This window comes from Phyllobates terribilis, unplaced genomic scaffold, assembly GCF_046119375.1.
Source record: "Phyllobates terribilis strain yellow unplaced genomic scaffold, ASM4611937v1 Scaffold_11__3_contigs__length_659146591, whole genome shotgun sequence".
Classification (NCBI taxonomy): Eukaryota; Metazoa; Chordata; class Amphibia; order Anura; family Dendrobatidae; genus Phyllobates; species Phyllobates terribilis.
This window is the reverse complement of record NW_027362771.1, coordinates 607,604,706-607,614,592: the sequence shown is the minus strand read 5'-3', so window position 1 is coordinate 607,614,592 and position 9,887 is coordinate 607,604,706. Positions and strand designations below refer to the sequence as shown.

The following is a 9,887-nucleotide window of genomic DNA, read 5'->3' as shown; positions in this document are numbered from 1 at the left end:
CTATTAGTCCATCTATACTGACCTCCATCAGGTTGCAAATTAAAAATATTTTTTTTCTGCATCTAGCTCTGAAAAAATATTTGGGCTTCTAGCAGTGTGTGGGACTTGGTCTATTAGTCCATCTATACTGACCTCCATCAGGTTGCAAATTGAATAAAAAAATTTTCTGCATCTAGCTCTGAAAAAATATTTGGGCTTCTAGCGGTGTGTGGGACTTGGTCTATTAGTCCATCTATACTGACCTCCATCAGGTTGCAAATTAAAAATAATTTTTTTCTGCATCTAACCCAGCCAATAGTTTTGGCCTAATACCACAGTTTGGCCACTCAGCTCTGCTCGGTTACCATCCATTGTTTTTTTGTGCAAACAACTCCAGAGTTGTGAATTAGTTAACCACCAAAATGAGTGGAAAAAGGCCTGCTGCTGGTGGAAAGGGGAATAGGCGTGTTGGGAAGGGGAAAAAAGGTTGTGTCCATGGGGTAGGTGCAGAAGAAAGACCATCTTCCAGCCAAACTAAAATGTCTACTTCTTTTAGCGGACAATGTGATAAGATTCCTTTCTTACGGCCACGCCAATCGCTACAAATTCCAGATGAGGCACAAAAACAGCAGGTGCTTCAACGGATATCAAGTGCTCCTTTAAGTGGGCTCTCCTCCACATCAACTTCAACATCACAAATACTCCAGTCCTCAAAGGTGTCACCCAAATCGCACTTGCTTCCTCACAGCTCCCAAATCTCCAGCTGCCCATCTGAGTATGAGGTAGAACAGATGGTTGAGTCTGCAGAGCTGTTTACTCATACTATAGCCTGGGAATCAGAGGTCGACTCCAGCGCTTCTGTGAATCCAGACGAGGAAATGATCTGCACTGATGCCCAGAATCTTTATGAGTCGGATCCAGGACCAGACGCAGAAGGTTCTGACCATAATGTAGACCCTCATTCCCAAACTGTAACTCCTGTTGGTGGAGACAATGAGGAAGACGATGATAAGACTCAAATACCTGATTGGAGCGACAACTTTAGTTTTTTGTCAGGGCAGGAACAGGTTGGCTCTGAGGACGACGGGTGTGATAACGCACAGGGTGATGATGATGAGGTCGGAGATCCCACTTACTGTCAACCCACAGTCAGCCAAGAGATGAGGTCAGCAGAGGAGGTGGAGGAAGATGCTAGTGACGACGAGGTCAGGTTGCGCCTTCCTGGACAGAGACGTAGTACTGGAAGCACGTCAACAACTGCATCCTCAAACACAACTCTGCCTCTCACCACAAGTCGTGGTGGCTCTTCAGGTCGCATGGGTGCTAAGCCTTGCATAGCCTGGGCATTTTTTCAGATCGATAAAGATGACCCAACTCGTGTTATCTGTAACATTTGTCAGCAAAAGCTAAGTAGAGGCCAAAAAATACATAGTTTGAGTACTTCATGCATGAACCGGCACATGGACATGAAGCATAAGTTGCAGTGGGAAGCCCAGTGTGCTACAATGCGGTCTAGCCGGCCGGGCCAACCACCGTCTGCCATATCTTGTGCATCCGCGGCCTCTTCATCCTCTGTGACTGGGGGGACAGCAGTCACACCTGTTTTGGGGCGCAGACCTGCCACCTCTTTACCCGCAACAGCCAGCGTGATTGGCAGGTCATCATTTTCTTTGGAGGTGGTAACACCAGCTGGTCTTGAGCGCTGTCCGACATCGATAGCACCACCTTTGGATCAAGGCAACCTAACATGTCCGCCTGCATCTTCCTCACAGACCGGCAGTTTGCCGGGGACACCCTTATCAACCCCGTCTAAGCACAATAGCCAGCCCTCGGTCCCTCAGATGTGGACAAGTAAAAGACCATTTCCTCCTAGCCATGAGAAAGCTAAGAGGTTGAATTTCACCATCTGCAAGCTCTTGGCTACAGAAATGCTGCCTTTCCGCCTGGTGGACACAGAGGATTTTCGAGACCTTATGTCCGTCGCAGTGCCCCAGTACCAGATGCCCAGTCGGCACTACTTCTCAAAGAAAGGTGTGCCTGCGCTCCACCAGCATGTCGCACACAACATCACCGCTTCTTTGAGAAACTCTGTGTGTGACAGGGTGCATTTCACCACAGACACTTGGACGAGTAGGCATGGACAGGGGCGTTACATGTCGCTGACTGGGCACTGGGTAACTATGGTGACAGCAGGACAAGGGGCTGCTGTCCAAGTCTTGCCGTCCCCACGAGTTGTGCGTCAATCCTCTTTATGTCATTTTTCCTCCACTGCTTCTGCCTCCTCAACCTCCTCTCGGTCTTCCACCTGCACCCAAAGCCTGTCTGGTCATGCCACAAGCTTTCTAACTGCGCAGAAGGGATCCTGCACACCTCCTTACTATGCTGGCAGTAGGGCTCAACGTCATCAGGCGGTTTTTACATTGAAATGTCTGGGAAATGTGAGTCACACAGCTGAGGAGTTGTGGTCAGCTCTGGAGAACCAATTTCATGAATGGTTGTCTCCACTGGACCTGAAACCAGGGAAGGCCGTGTGCGACAATGCTGCAAACCTGGGTGCGGCCCTTCGCCGGGGCAATGTCACACACGTGCCTTGTATGGCTCACGTGTTGAACCTGGTTGTCCAGCAATTTTTAGCCCACTATCCCAGACTAGATGGCCTTCTGCAGAGGGCACGGTCGCTGTGTGCTCACTTCCGCCGTTCGCATCCCGCAGCTCAGCGACTTACATCTCTACAGAAGTCGTTGGGCCTGCCACTTCACCGGCTAAAATGCGATGTGCCTACCCGGTGGAATTCAACTCTGCACATGTTGCAGCGACTGTGGCAGCACCGACAAGCCCTGGTGCAATACGTTCTGACGTATAGCCTGGGCCAACGAGATTCAGAGGTGGGGCAAATCACGCTGGAGGAGTGTTCTCAGATCAGGGACCTATGCACCCTTCTGCACAGTTTTGAAATGGCGACAAAGATGTTTAGTGCTGACGATGCCATTATCAGCATGACTATTCCGGTGATTTACATGCTGGAGCACATGTTAAACAGAATTCGGAGTCAGGTGGTGGCACAAGAGGAGGTGGAGGAAGTAGAGGAGGAGGAGTTGTATGCGGAAGGGCTAACATCTGCAAGGTCCAGACGGTCGGCAGCACCAAGGCGGCAGGCATGTGAGGGTGGGGGAGATGGTTTAAGCAGGGCACATGGTAGCAGCCAAACTAGTGAGGAAGGTGCAGGAGCCCAGGAAGAAGTGGAGGACGAACTGATGGAAGACTCATCAGATGAGGGAGACCTTGATCACATTTCTGTTGTGCGAGGTTGGGGGGAGAGGACAGAGGAAGGAAGCATGATTGTTACCTCGCCACCAACACAACAGGGACTTGGTGCTCCTGGATGCGCAACACACATGAGTGCCTTCTTGCTGCACTACCTGCAACATGACCCTCGAATTGTGAGAATTAGAAATAATCCTGACTACTGGGTTGCCACACTGTTAGATCCCCGGTACAAAAGTAAATTTGCAGAAATTATTCCTGCCATAGAAAGGGATGCACGCATGCAGGAGTATCAGCAGAGACTGTTGCAGAATCTTACATGTGCTTTTCCACAAAATACCAGTGGTGCACGTAGTGAATCTCACAGTTCCAACTTGCCAACCGTGGGACCGTCAAGTGTTCAGCACTCAAACCGTAACAGAACCACAGTATCTGCTGGTAACATCAATTTTGCGGAATCATTTCACCACTTTTTTAGCCCATCCTTTGCAAGGCCACAGGAGACAAGAAGTCTGACACATAGTCAACGCCTAGAGACGATGGTACAGGAGTATCTCCAAGTAAACATTGAAGCCACGACTGTGTCACTGGACCCTTGCTCTTTTTGGGCTTCCAATCTGGATAAATGGCCGGAGCTAGCCACTTACGCCTTGGAGATCTTGTCATGCCCCGCAGCCAGCGTTCTGTCTGAACGTGTGTTCAGCGCTGCTGGTGGTGTGCTGACAGATAAGCGCACGCGGCTCTCCACTGATAATGTAGACAGACTCACGTTCATAAAGATGAACAAATCATGGATCCGAAACGACTTTTCTACCCCTGTGTCATCCTGGGGAGAGTAAAAGCTTGATGATTGGTTAAAATCACCCTACCAACCGTTTTAAGCTTTCAAATTACTAATCATGTTTATCTGTATCTTGACTGGAAAATAATTTGGGCTTTGTAGCAGTGTGCAGCACTGATCCTATTAGGCCATCTATAATAAGCTTCACCAGATTTAAAATTAAAAATAATTTTTAGCTGCATCTAGCCCGGAAAATAATTTTGGGGCTCCGAGATGCGCAAGACACATAAGTGCCTTCTTGCTGCACTACCTGCAGCATGACCCTCATATTGTCAGAATTCGAAGTAATCATGACTACTGGGTTGCCACACTCTTAGATCCCCCAAACTTTTCGATCAACCTTTTCATTTTAATAAAGACCAAAAAAATGGTCATTTTTGAAATTATAAGCATTAGCAGGTTGTTAGAAACTGATATCAAACAGTTTTCAACTCAAAACTTTATTCTAGGTGATGTTACATTTTCACATAGGACCCCTTGTTCGAAAGGAGCTTCTGAACTCTCTCGTCCATTCAATTTGTCAGGTTTTGGATGGTTTCTGCTTCAATTGTTTTGCATGAGGACAGAATACCCTCCCAGAGCTGTTGCTTAGATGTGAACAGCCTCCCGCCATCATAGACACTCCTTTTAATGATGCTCCAAAGGTTCTGAATGGGGTAGAGGTCAGGGGAGCATGGGGGTCACACCATAAGTTTGTCCCCTTTTATGCCCATATCAGCCAGAGATGCAGATGTTTTATGTGCAGCATGAGATGGTGCATTATCATGCAGAAAAATGATCTTGCTGTGAAATACACGGTTCTTCTTCTTGAACCATGGCAGGAAGTGCTGTTTGAGAAAATCCACATACATTATGGAGTTCATCTTTAGCGCCTTCAGGGATCCTAAAGGGGCCGACAATCTCTCTCCCCATGATTCCAGCCCAAAACATTACTCCACCTCCTCCTTGTTGGCGCTGTAGCCGTGTTTGCGTGGGGTGTCCATCAACCAGCCATCCTCCACTCCATTCATCTGGACCATCGAGCGCTGCACGGCACTCATCCGTGAACAAAACAGTTTTGAAATCAGTCTTCATGTAATGTTTGGCCCACTGGAGCCGTTTCTGCTTGTGTGAAGTGGATAGAGGAGGTCGACAGGATGGCGTATGCACAGCTGCAAACCTCTGAAGGACCCTGCATCTTGTTGTTCGGGGGACGTTGGAGGCACAAGCAGCTTCAAAAACTTGTCTGCTGCTATGACAAGGCTTTTTTGCCGCTGCTCTTTCAACCTGACGTAATTGCCTGTAGGAAAGAGTCCTCAATTTGCCCTTATCAGCACGCACACGTGTGTACTGTGAATCAGCTACATACTTCTTGATTGCCAAGACACTTCATCCTGATCATCGCACAATGTTGATTGTAGTCATGCCTTGACCTAAACACTCCACAATTTGTTGCTTCTCAGCAGCCGACACATCCTTTTTCTTTCCCATTTTGGCAGAAAATGTAGGCTGCTTAATAATGTGAGAGAGCCTTCTTAAGTAGTCTTGCCTTTCATTGGACACACCTGCCAAACTAATTAGCACAGGTGTCTGCAATTGCTTACAGTGATATAAAGAGCTCTGACACACATCACCATCAATGAGTTTAACTGACAAACAAACAAATTCTTCCCTTATCACTCCTAAACACTTTTTGCATAATAATTTGGAACGCGGTGTACATGTGCTTTTCCACAAAACACCAGTGGTTCACGTAGTGAATCTTACAGTTCTACGTTGCCAACCGTGGTCTGTATGGAATTGTTCAATAAAGGGCCCAAAATTAAGATAACATAGATGGGAGAGGTCTCTATGAATAGGAATTCCTAAGTATTTGATACCCTGTGAGGGCCAGGCAAAGGGAAAGTTGGACTGGATGGAATCCTATATGGATTTAGGGAGGGAGACATCGAGGGCCTCAGACTTCGCTGCATTGATTTTAAAATTTTACCATGTAACAAAGTGATCTATTTCAGCCATAACAGCAGGGATGGATATATGTGATTGAGTGATATATACTAGGACATCATCAGCAAATAGAGAGCACTTGTACTCGGTGCCTCCCACCTCAATCCACCTAATATTGGGGTTATGGCGAATTGATGAGAGCAGGTGCTCCGTCACTAGGATGTATAAGAGAGGGGACAGAGGACATCCCTGCCTTGTCCCATTGGTGATTGTGAAAGGTGATGAAAATGTTCTGACGCACCCCCTGGGCCTTGGGACACCCGGAGCCGGACCCTTTTTGGTGGATGCTGGTGGTTGTAGTCTTCGTGGCGGCGATCCGGTTCCGTGGCTCAGGGCGGTCAAACCAGTGGCGGAACTATTTATGTGGTTTTGATGTTTAAATGTCCGACTACGCCACCCGTGGATTGCGGTCAGAGTGAACCGCCGCTACAGGGCAGACCGCTAAGGCTGGTGTTGTGGGTGCAGCAGAGCGTAGCATAACTCCCCACGGGAGGAGTATAGCCTCAGGGCAGTGTATGCGGAGGATGGGGGTGATGGTGCAGGGCAGCAGCAGTAACGACACGGAGTCAGTGATGCAGTTCAGGGCCTTTACTCACAGTTCTTATTATCCAGACCACGTCTGCAGGTAACGGCTGCCCACGTCGTACTGTGCTCACCAGGTGAGGGGCTCAGACAACTCCCAGATAACTTTGGAGTGCTTCACAGGACCCCCTTTGTGTGTCCTTTGTCTGGCCTTTCTTACCAACACTTCTGTCCGGCTGCCTCGGGCCTCCTCTTGGTAAACTTGGCGCCAGTTTCCCTGACCCTATGTGGTGCCTTCCTAGCGGGTGGAGCAAGGGGCTGCGCCACATAAAATGTCAGAGCCTCCGGTTTCTAGCTGAGGGTCGTTTCCTGCCTCCACTAGTTCGGGGACCGGTCTCCCCCTTTGGCCTGACCCCTCCACGCAGGTGGATTCGGGCGTGCGGTGGCGACTCGCCCATCCGCACCCCTGGGATCCCCTCATTCCTCGTTCCTGGAGCCTTCTCCGCTCCTCTTCCTTCCTTCTCCCTCTTGCAGGCCTGGGCCTCTGTTACTAGGCCCGCCTCCGGAGCAGAGCTCATGCAGAGCCCCTGCTCCCTGCCACTTCTGCTCAGACTTCTCTGCACTGAACTAAGATGGTGCCCACCTTTTATACTCCCTTCTCAATGCACCCAGGAACTGCTTCCTCCCTGCTCCTGCACTGCAGGGTTCCCCTTCCTCAGTGTTCCCTCCCCCCACTCCAGCCAGGGACAGGGACTGTTGTGCCCATCTCAGGGGCATATTGGTCGCCCTGCCCCACGGCAATGTGGTGTAATGCATGCAGGTGTCGGGTCCTGATCCACACTCCATCCTTATCTGAGAGTGAGATATCACACCTCTGGGTGAGGTGCAATACGTCTGTAGCAACCGAGCCCTCGGTGCTACAGTTCCATTTATCTTCAGCCTAGGTGACGTATTGTGGTACAGGGCCGTGATTTTGGCTATAAAAGGGTCCCCTAGACCCCTACCCCAAGCTTTTTAAGAGAATCATATATGGCGTGCCAGGAGACTCTATGGAATGCTTTCTCAGCATCCAACGAGAGTATCTACTTACAAATTTTTAACTGCATCTAGCCCAGGAAATACTTTGTGCCTAGTAGCAGTGTCTGCTAGTCAGCGGATTATCCAGGCTGTTAAGCAAGCTACACCACCTGTAGTTTGGACACTTAATTTTTTCAAAGGAAATGCTTCGGGACCACGGGATACTTAGTGAAGAGCATCAGGAGGCACCCCAAGGCATAGGGGCTAGGACTGGCACTAGGATGCCTTGAGGTGGACAGCCGAGCTCGATCCTTATAAAAGCTTTTTAACTGCAGCAGCTTTAGTGGACGCTACTGGAGCTGGAATTACGCGGCTGCTGGCATGAGACTTGCCCTCCAATAGATCCTTGTAAATGGATTTAAAGTGTATTCATTCAAATTAGAGGGACAATTTAAATTAAAAAGCTTAGAGCTGCCTCCACCACAGGGGGGCTCTCTCGACCCACCAGCGGACAGGCACCAGTATTGGGAGAGGGGGGCTGGCCGTCAGGGTTCACCGCGGCTCTGGCACAAACCCGGCGACACGGAGGTGGCACGGGCAGGAGCGGACTGGCCGTCTCGGCTTCTCACTTTTTGGATTTTAGAAGGGCATGACATGCCTATATCTGTGTCTCCCCCTCCTTTTACTCCTCCACCTCTTTTCTTTTCGCATGACTATATGTACTTGTCACTTTTCCATGTGTTAGTTGTGTCTTCTGAGCAGTTTGTCAGCTTTTGGACACCTTTGAAGGTGTTTTCTATATGTTTCTATGTGTTTTTGTTTGCCTGCCATTGGTTTTAACGGTGTTCGAAGGTGTTCGACGAACAGTTCGACGAACAGTTCGGCGAACACACGGGTGTTCGACGAACCGAACTCGAACACTACGGGGGTGGCTCAACACTAGTGATGAATTCATAGCTACACTGCTCTGCACTGCTGTATAATGTCTTCCTTGCTGCTTCTGATTATCTGTTACGTACAGGCAGGGGTGTAGGAATCCTTCATGTTTGAGGGTCCTGTATATGGGAGATCATAGCAAGTAATCTATACCACCTAATTCAGTGATATCTAAAAATTAGTGGATGAGCCAACAGAGGAAAGATTAGTTAAATATCTGGATACAAGTCATATGTTTTGTAAAATGGTGCCCCAGAGTCAATGTACAAACAAATCCCTGATAACTGCATTGCTCATGCATAATAACATTTGTATTTTTGTCTAATTAGTTATACAATATTTCCCACAACTTATATCATTAGCAAATTTCTGATTTAAATAAGTTTGAACGTCTATATGAGGTAGAGTGGCCGAGTGGTCTAAGGCGCTGGTTTAAGGCTCCAGTCTCTCTGGAGGCGTGGGTTCAAATCTCACCACTGCCATTATTTATTTGGATCTAATTTTTACCAAAAATTAGGAAACAGTTGAGGAAGTAAAGGGGATTGAGAATTTAGGAGACAGCGGTAATTCTATCCTATACTTTTGAACTACAAAAGGTGGAAAACCTGCGAAAACTGAGATTTTAAGATTGGACTGTAGAAAGGCAGTTTTTAATGGACTCAGTAAAATGGAAGGAAAGGTAGAATGTTCTAAAGGAAAGAAATGTCCAGGAAGGATGGGAGGTTTTGATAAATTAAATTCTCACTGCACAATCAGTAACAATCCCGAAAAGAAGGAAGAAAGGAAAGCATTTATGGAGACCAGGATGGCTGAATACTGAACTTAAAAGCTTGCTAAAAAGGAACAAAGAAATGAATATCAAGTGAAAAGAAGGGTTCATATCTAAAGAAGAATATAATGCTGTCTGCAGGGAAAGGTGTGCTAGCGTTAGATGAGCTAAAGCCAGTAATGAATTGAGGTTTGCAAGAGAGACCAAAAGCAATAAGAAAGGATTTTGGAAGTAAGTCAAAAGTTAAAGAAAAGCCAAAGATGCTATAGGATTTTTAAAGGATGAAAACGGTAAAGTGGTCAATAATGATGTTGAGAAGACTGAACTTTTAAATTCCTGTTTTGCTTCTGTGTTCTCTAAGAAAGCAAATGTAACATCAAGTGATCTTCACTGTGCTGTAGAAGAAAAGGAACATGTGAGCAAGTCATACGTATGCATACGGCATATGAATAGTCATGTTGGCTTTAGGCATCAGAATTAACTACATAATTTACCATCTATGTTACATCCATGTCAGTTCAATCAATGATCAAGCATTCTCAAAATTTGCCAAAATCAATCTTGGTCAAAAGA

General features: G+C 47.5%; 1 non-coding gene across 1 annotated transcript; it reads left to right on the top strand.

Moving 5' to 3' along the window:
• Window positions 1-8,945: 8,945 nt before the first annotated feature.
• TRNAL-AAG (transfer RNA leucine (anticodon AAG)) lies at window positions 8,946-9,027 on the top strand. The gene has a single exon. It is a non-coding gene; the product is annotated as a tRNA-Leu (tRNA).
• The last annotated feature ends 860 nt before the right edge of the window (window positions 9,028-9,887 follow it).